At 42.4% G+C, this 9,669-nt stretch overlaps 1 long non-coding RNA gene across 1 annotated transcript; it reads right to left on the minus strand.

Annotated features, from left to right (window-relative positions):
* Window positions 1–189: 189 nt before the first annotated feature.
* Window positions 190–9,644, minus strand: LOC116782356. The gene is made up of 3 exons (XR_004355211.1): window positions 9,307–9,644; window positions 1,006–1,106; window positions 190–572 (listed from the first exon to the last, which is right to left on the minus strand). It is a non-coding gene; the product is annotated as an uncharacterized LOC116782356 (long non-coding RNA).
* Between the last annotated feature and the right edge of the window lie 25 nt (window positions 9,645–9,669).

Raw genomic sequence — 9,669 nt, forward strand, 5'->3', positions numbered from 1 at the left:
AAGATACAAAATAGGCTTAAGTCAAAAACTGTTCCTTAATGTAAAGGGTTGAGGGGGGTTGTTGCTCACTTGGCATCTTGTGAGGATGACAGCTGTCCCTTAGAAAGATTGGGTTTGCCAAGCACTGATACTACTCCCCTGATCAGGTTTATGCCTCCTTGCTCAATATCCGTAAAGATTTCTAGGAGACAATAATAATCATAGCAGTAGGAAGAGGCAGAATGTAGTTAAACCTCCCAGCCCACACACAGTAACAGGAAAATCCTGTTTGAAGAATCAGGGAATAGCCTATTCTGGATAACAAGGGGTAATGTGCTGATAATGCTGCAGTCCCCCCACCCTCTGTGTGGTTACTCGAGCAGCAGAGTCCAGCCCACTGAGGTTTAACATTTTTTTTATATTATTTCATATAGGACAGCTGTACAGGGTGGGATAAGGAGAGAAGGGTTTCTTGGAAGTGCTTCTGCAGTTGAGGTAGCAACAATGTTATTTCATGAACATACAAACTCAGGTCACTGCAAGAATAATTTGTTTTCTGATCCATGCCTGGGTTTTCTTGTCCACGCTGAAACCTAGAGAAGGAAGAGATGTGTTGGTAGGGAGATGCATAGCAGTGCAACCCACCCAGCATGGGAGTGAGAGAGAGTGTCTGTTTTGCCTGCTACTCAGGGTCCCATGAGTGTTAATGTTGCTGGAACCACAGCTGTGTTAAGGGAGAGTTAAAACACCATCCTGAGACCATTTGCTCTTCTCAAGAGAAATGCTGGAAACCTTTTGCAATACAATACAGACAGAAAGATTTTTCACCACAATACTAAGCTGTTGTTGGGCTAGTAGTGTAGGCTGAACCCCAAAATTTGACACTTTCAGGCAATGAGAGGAGATTTTTAGCCAAGAATCACAATATTTCTTCCCAGAAAAATGCCCCAAAGAGCAGTAACCAAATTCAGTTCACAAGCTTCCTTCTAATCTAAACTAAGAGCTAGAAAGAAAGACACCTCTTACCTTATCTACTGACTTGGGGGAAAACTACTTTACACCTCACTGCCAAACCATGCGTTTTCTGATGGATAGGGTTCTTCTGATGAAAGAGAATCTGAGCTTTGCTTTTAATTAAAAAAAAAAAAACAAACAAAAAAACCCCAAACACAAACAAACAAAACAACCACAAACACAAACAAACAAAAAAGAAAAACCCCAAACAAATGTATATTTCTTAAAATATCTTATATATTTTTTCCAATATTTAAATTTCTTTGTTATGTTTTTATTCCCCATGATAGGTAACAAAGACATTAGCAATTGGCAACATCAATTTATCTGAAAAAAATCTTATCAAACCAATAGAAATCATTGTACGGGTAAGCAGATTCTTGGAGAGGAAAAAAAGCACTGAAAATGTCTACTTCAGTAGGGCTTTTGTCTCACATAACAGTCCCATAAGCCAAGCAGCTGCAACTTCTACAGGGGTGCAAAACTGGTTGTGTAACTCTCCTCAGAAAATATTTATCAGTGATTCACTATCAGAACAGAGCAATGTGCACGTGCAGGTACCCATCTCAGGTCTGCTTCCATGAAGACATCAGGGAACTGCTCTTCTTCAGAGCTTGGTGTTTACATTCCCTTTCCAGCCCCCCCCCCCCCCAATTGATTTTTACAGTGGTAGTGCAAAGATCAGATGCTTCTCTGCTAGTCAGGTCTGCATGCACTGTGAGCATGCAGTAGTGCAGGCTATAAATTCATTATGCAAATCGATTCCAGCATTTCTAGTGGATTCATTTAAGGTGTGTTACTCTAATATCATCAATAAGAAGTAGAATTTGAAGGGTTTGGTCTTTGTAACTAACAAAATAAAGGCCAGTCATCTTCAGTTCCTTCAATTTGGAGCAGATAAAAGGTTATTTGTAAGCATTTGGAAAACAACAAGGAAATGAGTAGCAGCTACCATGAATGCATCAGGTAGAAAATGTATCTGGTAGAAATCGCAATCAAATTTCTTTCTATGATAGGCTAACAAGACTCATAACCAAAAAGCTGTAGATATAATTAGATATGTGGACTAAAGTGAAATTTTTGTCTTGTGGTGCATTTTCATAAACAAACTAGCTAAAACCCCTACAGGGTCAACGCAAATCTGGTTTCATATATTTTCACCACAGAAAGGTGGCTACATGTTTTTATCCTAGTTTTTTTCAAAGTTATTCTAGCAATGCACATGGTGAAATAGAAAATACATGTGTGAAATTTGCTGATAGTGCAAAACTGGGAAGATTGCGGTTATAATGGAGGATGGGATTAAAATTCAAAATAAACTTGACAAGCAGAGCAACATTTTGAGGACTGAAATGCAATGGAGAGCAGCACAAAGTCGTGAATGATTGGGCACACAGATACCAGCTGAGAAAGAGCTGGTGAGTAGTTGGTTTTCCCAAAAGGATCAGAACACACCTTCCACCACCTGTCATGCTTTGCAACTGTTGCCTGTGGCAGAAATATCAGTTGCATGGATACGCTTGGATTAGGTCTTTACTCTGATGTGGATCCATTTGCTGTCATTATTTGGAGCGGAAACCACAACCAGAAGTCTAGAGCTTTCCTGTCTCTTTATAGTTTATTCCAAAGAACTGGCAGGCTAGAAGTATTTCTAAAAAGGGACCTAGGAAAAGTAGATACATTCTCCCACACCAACTTCAAAACATTTAGTAAGTGGATGCAATGCACAGAAGCATCAAAAACTCCAGAATGTCCTGCAGCCACAAAGAGCTGTGATGAGAAAAGGAAAGGCAGGAGGGGCTGTTAATTCAGGTGGCAGCTCCCAGCACAATGATCTGGCATCTACAATCTCCAACACATGCAGGTGACCACTAAAGAAAGACACGTGACATGTTGTTGTGGTTCAGCCCCAGAAGGCAACTAAGCCCCACGCAGCCCCTCTCTTACGTTCCTACCCCAGTGGTAATCTGGAGGGTAAAAGTGAGAAAACTCATGGGTTGGAATACAGACAGTTTAATAGGTAAAGTAAAAGCTGTGCATGCAAGCAAATAGAAACAAGGAATTCATTCCCCACTTCCCATGAGCAGGCAGGTGTTCAGCCATTCCCAGGAGAGCAGGGCTCTATCACGCATAAGGGTGACTTGGGAAGACAAATGCCGTCACTCCAAACATCCCCTCCTACCTTCCTTCTTCTCTCAGCTCCATATGCTGAGCATGACACCATATGGTCTGGAATATCCCTTGGGACAGTTGGAGTCAGGTGTCCTGGCTGTGTCCCCTCCCTGTGCACCCCCAGCCCGCTTGCTGGTGGGGTGGGGTGAGGAGCAGGAAAGGCCTTGACTCTGTAAGCACTACTCAGCAGCAAGGAAACAATGCCTGTGTTACCAGCACTGTTTCCAGTACAAATCCAAAACACAGTCCCATACCAGCCACTGTGAAGAAAATTAACTCTACCCCTGCCCAAACCAGTACACATGTAAGTGCTAAAGGACGTTTTGTCAGGCCACACTATAACAGAAAGAAAAGGTCAGTCCATGACTGAGGGTAGGCTAGCTGCAGTCACATTAAACACTAATACAACCTAAATATTATTTAATTACATGGAATTTACTCACAAAATTCTTGGGCAATTCACTTGCTAAAGGCGAATGAGACCTTGGCTCATCCAAACACTGCTGCAGACTGCCATCTTCCAATATTAATTGACATTTATCCCATACTTATTGACATCCATCCTATTTTTGTTGACATTCATCCCATATTCATTGCAAATAGTTGTGAAAGGGGATGTTGCTGTTGCAGAAGGAAGAGTTGAACTCCCAGAACTGAACAGCAGAAGCATAGTTGAGAAGGAGATGGATTAAATACCGGATGGATGGATAGTTTGCATAGGTGGGAAAAGTCAAGAGTGAGAAGGGTGTACAACTTGCATGGAGGGAATCCTCTTGAATTTGTATGTAGAAGTATTATAGTAGTCACACCAAATTTTAATGAGCAGTTCCAGCACCCTGCATAAACAGAGCCTAAACATTGTAGGTCCTTCACTGTTATGGTTACCCAGTGGCATCTGTGCCAATGGCTGTCCGTGGGTAGGGACAGCCAGACAAATCTGAAAGACCAGGGAATCCTTTCCAGGTTAATTCTGTGGTGTTACGTGACTGTGTGCTTTATCAGTAAGAAAGCCAGCTGCCTCTTTGGCTGCTGTACTGCACTGAGGGATAACTGGGGGAGTGTGATATGATGTGATAGGAGCAGGTTTAGTTAAATGAAGAGTCTTTTCCATTATCTCTCTGAAAAACAGTTGACAGTCTTGCTGGTGTTGCCCTTCTCAAAAAAAAAAATAGGCTCTGAAGCAAAATGTTTCCAAAATATAATATACTTTCTAACATGCCTTTAACTCTCTAGATATTAGTTCTAACTAATCACAGCTGCTTTCCTTTGAGCTGCCAGCTTGCTTGTAGGGAAGGCACAGAGAGCTGGCCAGTAAAAATGTGAATTATTTATGTTCCTGCTGAAAGCATGAGTCTTGTCACTAGAGCCTTGCTTGATTGAATGGATCTGCAGGGACAGTTTCTGTAGCAACCCAGAACCTTGCCCAGCAAAATGTCATCCAGTCACAGCTAAAAGAGAATGGTAATAAATATCTGTCTGGGTATCTGAGAATGACACAGAAGTGCCAGAATAAAATATTATCTGGGTTTTGAGTCCTCCAGTCTCCCAAGACCCGCCAAGATGTCATTTCAGAAGGTGAGCTGGTAGCATGTCAACCCAGGTACCCATAACAATTTAGCTGTGACAACACAAGGTTTCAAAAGATTACACAAGTCTTCATAGGAACTCAGCAAGTCTTTAGAACCAGGACACTGCCGCAGTCAGGCTCTTACTGGTAACCCAGCTATTTAGAATCAATATAAATAAGGATGTGGTTCACAAAAGCTCACTGTCACATCTTTGGGTGCTATATCCACATACCAAATGCTAGGTTTGATAATACTATCCATAATGTTTCTGAAACCTGCCTGTGCTGGTTTAAAAGTAAACCAGCAGGAGAAATGAACCCAAGAAAAATTTTAAGTCAGAGTTACAATTTACTCAAAAGATTACAATAAATACAGTGATACAGAGAAACTGGTTTTAACCCACAAAGACAGATGTATAACCCAGCACCCCGGGACAAGAACAGAACAGTCTTCGTCAGCCCCTGTGCTGAGCACCACATGGCTCCCCTGGGTGCAAAGTAAAAGGAAAGAAAAACCTGTTGCTCTGGATGATGGTTGCAGTCCTGTTGAAGTTCTGGTCCTCCTCTGGATCCGACAAGTGGTACCGGAATTCCCAAAACTCCAAGATTATATCTGGTTGGGTTCAGGTGGGAATGTCCAGTACCTCCTCCAGGACTGTGAGTTTCACAATGGGTGATTTAACTCTGTGAGCCATGGGATATTTGGGAATCTTTGATAGACTAGGTCATTGCAGCTGCCTATTATGCCAGTCCTTTGCGGCCCATAAGCAGAGTTGCCCCCTCAGGCTGGGTGTGAAGGTGCTAATGCCTCCCTGGAGGGGAGTTATCACAGCTGAGTCATTGGTGTGAAAATAAAGAAACACTCCTCACAGAATTCTTTAACACCCAGTTTGTAAGCTGAGGTGTCAGGTGTGCCCTGAGCAGCTGCTGTAAATGATCCATTATTAACAGTCCATCAGAAATGACATAGAGGGTGTAGAATACATAGTTTTGGTTATAACCACACAGTGATAAACTGGTCCTGGCCCCTGTAACCAGGATACTGCCTTTTTTATTTTCCCCCACAGTATTTAGTGTAGATTGACCAAAGCAGGAACGTGTAGACTCAACAGTTCCTTTCCTATCTATTCTCAGCCTTTGATCTTGGCTCATTGCTGTTTGAGCCTTACTGTAAAGATGAACACATCATAATGAAAATGTTACAGAGATTACAAGATGTCAGGACCATCTTGCAAAGCTTTGAAGGGCAATATAGGTTAGTACATTTGTCTAGACATACTAAACATATTTTTCAGTATGTCAGTATTTGAATTTTTCCTAATTATCAACTGAGCAAATGATCCTTTACTAAATGTATTTATCACACCTTGAGAATTTCTGAGGTTGTGAAACCCTATCTATCTATACTAGAAAAGTTACAATATCCAGAATTTTTTAAGTACTGAAATGTTAGTAGATGGTTCCTTCATCAAGCATCTCCAATTCATCTCTATTCACCACCAGACACTGGAAAAATAAACTGAAATTTTTTGTGCTTCCACAAATCTGCAATTCCAGCATTTCCTGCATTTTGACCTTATGAAGAAAACTAGGCTCTCCACATTCAGAGCAACCTAGGTGCTTAGCTCTAAACAGGAGATAATCCTGTTATAAAAGGCTTGTGGTTACTAGTTCAGAGGTCACCAAGGTACAACTCTAAAGGTGAATAAAAGTGAGGGAAGCTGTGTGAGACCTGTGTAACCTAGACGAGGAATAATCTGGCTGGCAGACGATGGAGGCTTGGTTTATCTTTAAAAGTTTTGCTGATTTAGCAATACCAGGACTGTAACAACATTCACCAATCAATACAGCTACGCTGGCTGGCAAAAATCCACAGATGTAGTTTCAATGGCAAAACACCCTTTGCAGTTCTGGTATAAGCAAAAGACAGTTAGAAAAGCAATTTAAATTGGATCATGCCTCTAGGAGGGTTTACCAGGTCTTCTACTGTAACTATTTTGGCAAACTTTCTAGTTAAGGCTGTTCTACAAATCAGCTACTGAAGTGTGTGAGGCTGATGACAGTGGAGCTGCTTTGAAGGCTTGATGAGAGTATAAAGCTTTCCACCCCTTGGGAGGCCCACCGAGAAACACTGTCTACTTCCTTAAGAGAATCTTGGCTGGAGAACAAAGGACTTCAGCTCATATACAGAGGGGTAATTTACATCTCATTAAACCAATATTTAAAAATCTACACTGTGTTTGTTTCTTTAGTGTCTGTGTTTTCCTTTTCCTAACATGTCAAAAAAGATGCATTTTCAATTAGTTTTTTTTTTTATTTTTCCAGAATGAAAAGCAGCAAGAACATTTCTGGGTGCCTAGAGATCCTTTTCTTTTTCTATCCTTGCCTAGCTATAAAGCAGCTTAAAGTAATTTTATTAAAGTTCCCAAGAAAAATAATCTCAAGCATAAACAGTAAGTATGAGTATTTTCAACTACAGATATTTTGGAATGTAATAAAATCTTGAAAGGCATCTTTCCTTGGCATATTTTGTTATATAGTACTATAATTTCATGACTATTCAGTAAAACATTTTTAATTACCAATTGCTGGTGATACTCAAGTCATGTGGGCTATACGTGAGTCTAGTCTGGATGCTTTTTAGTGGGCTTTATACCAGCAAAACCCATAGCTGCATCTATTAAAAAAAAAAACAACCCACAAACCAAAACCCAAATATCCAAACTTTATCTGACAGCTATGTCAACTGCTGTAAGAAGCAATGGGACACAGCTGTACCAGAAGCATTTCTAAGTGATGCTTTCAGCAAAGCTCTTCTTTTGGTAGGAGGTAGTTTCAAGAACACATGTATGAGGCATGCTTATGCAGGCATAGATAAACTCACACTCTGCACACATTGCTGGTATAACACAACTCCTGTAATAATAAACAACTTTTCATTAGAGTGCCCAAGGATAGACTCAATGGGCATTTCTGTACAACTCCTAATGAGTTGTTTCAAAAATTGCTTAGAGCACAGAGCATTCCCACAACTCATCAGCATGGAGACCTCACGGGCAACTTCTTGCTAACAACCTGTAGACCTTGCTGAGGTACCACTGGCTTCACATGAAGACTAGTAAAGACAAGCTAATAATACACTAAAACACTAGATCTGCTCAGGGACACTGGGTGTACTCAGTCTCAGTAAGACTGCGTTCTGGAGGGTAGCAAACTGTTTTGCATCACATCAGTCCTTTCCTGATCAGTAAACAGCAAATCTGATTTTGAGGGTGGCCTTGGACCACATGACATCTTCATCAAGGCAGTTTTGCTTATATTGTTGGTTTTGCTCCTGTAATTAGTACAAACGAGCATTCTAACTTACAAACAGTGGTTTGAGGAGGAGAAACATTTCCCCGCCCCCACGTTTTTCCCCTAGGAGCAGAACAGTATGTACTGTTTTTGCTAAATTACCTGGATGTACATTATGGCTTGATTCCTAGTATATAATTAATATTATTAATGGACAGGGGGTCTTCAAATAGCTGCTAATATTTATGCTGAGAAGAGGCCTTGCAGTTCCAGCTTTGGTCAGCCAGACACAGAAACTTTAGTTTTATTTTCTTATCTTGTGGTGACACACTGTAAAGGTGGTGTGTTCAAAGTACAGTGTTTCAAGGCTTACAGGAACAAACATGAATATGCAATTCAACAGGCAAATAAAAGCTGGTTTTGCATTTCATGTCCCCACCTTCCCTGTTTCTCAGAAAGGGAATACAAACATGAAGACAGAAACTAAAATATATTTGCAGCTGGACAAAATGACAAACAGCAGCTTTTACCAGAAGCTGGTCAGGTTTTCGGTTTTGCTATCTTTCCACTATATTTGCAGAATATATATGTATATCCACATATAAATATGTAATTTACACTATAACATAATCTCACGATGTGTTTTTTCAGTGTATTTCAATGAAGCATTCACCCACTGCCTGCTTTCAAATGCTGACAGTTCCCCACAGTCACTAAGGAATATGCAATGGGGGGAGGAAGGAATGGCTATACCTGAAAACGCTTTGCAAGCAAGTTCACTTAAAAGAGAGACCTTTGGGCAAATCTCATGACTAAGGAAGGGCAGGTTTTGTTACTTTTCTCTCTAGCTCCCCCCTATTAGCAGCTCACTCCTGTGGCTCCTGGCTCTGTTTAGACCTCGAAAAAGTCGGTGCGAGGGGGGACTACTCAAAAGGTGGAAGACAGAAAGGGCATCAGAAAAACAGGGAGGGCCGGGACGCTTGCTGAGGCGAACAGATTACAGAAACACACAATAGTTCGGGTTGGAAAAGACCTCCGGAGATCATCTAGTCCAACACCTCTGCCAAGGCAGGGTCACCTAGAGCAGGTGACACAGAAAGTGTCCAGGTGGGTTTGGAATGTCGTGGAGAGAGGGAGACTCCACGACCTCCATAGGCAGCCCAATGCTCTACCACCTCAACTGAAAAAGTTCCTCGTCATGTTGACGTAAAACTCCTTGTGTTTTAGTTCACAGCCACTACTCCTAGTCCTGTCACTTCCATTCAACGAACAAAACCTACTGTCCCCGGAAGCGGCCGCTTCGGCGAGGAGAGTGTTATGGAGGCTGAGCCATCGGCGGGCGGGGCCGTGCTGGCCAGGGAGGCGGGACTGCGCCGGGAGCACCAAGCAGCGCTGAGGGCGGCACGGGAAGGCGGGAGGAAGAGGCAGGGCGGGACGGGAGCGGCGGGGCCGAGACACGCCGCCAATGGCGAGTCGGGACGCGGGTGCGAGAGCGGGACCTGAGCGCAGGAGCCCGTCAGCGGGGAGGAAGGGCGGTGCCAGCCAATCGGAGACCGCTGTGCTGACGTGCGAGCCAATGGCGAGCCGCGCAGGCGGGGCGTTAGCCAATCAGGGCGCGACCGGCGAACAAAAGGGGCCCTCCA

This window comes from Chiroxiphia lanceolata, chromosome 2 (genome assembly GCF_009829145.1).
Source record: "Chiroxiphia lanceolata isolate bChiLan1 chromosome 2, bChiLan1.pri, whole genome shotgun sequence".
NCBI classification, from domain to species: domain Eukaryota; kingdom Metazoa; phylum Chordata; class Aves; order Passeriformes; family Pipridae; genus Chiroxiphia; species Chiroxiphia lanceolata.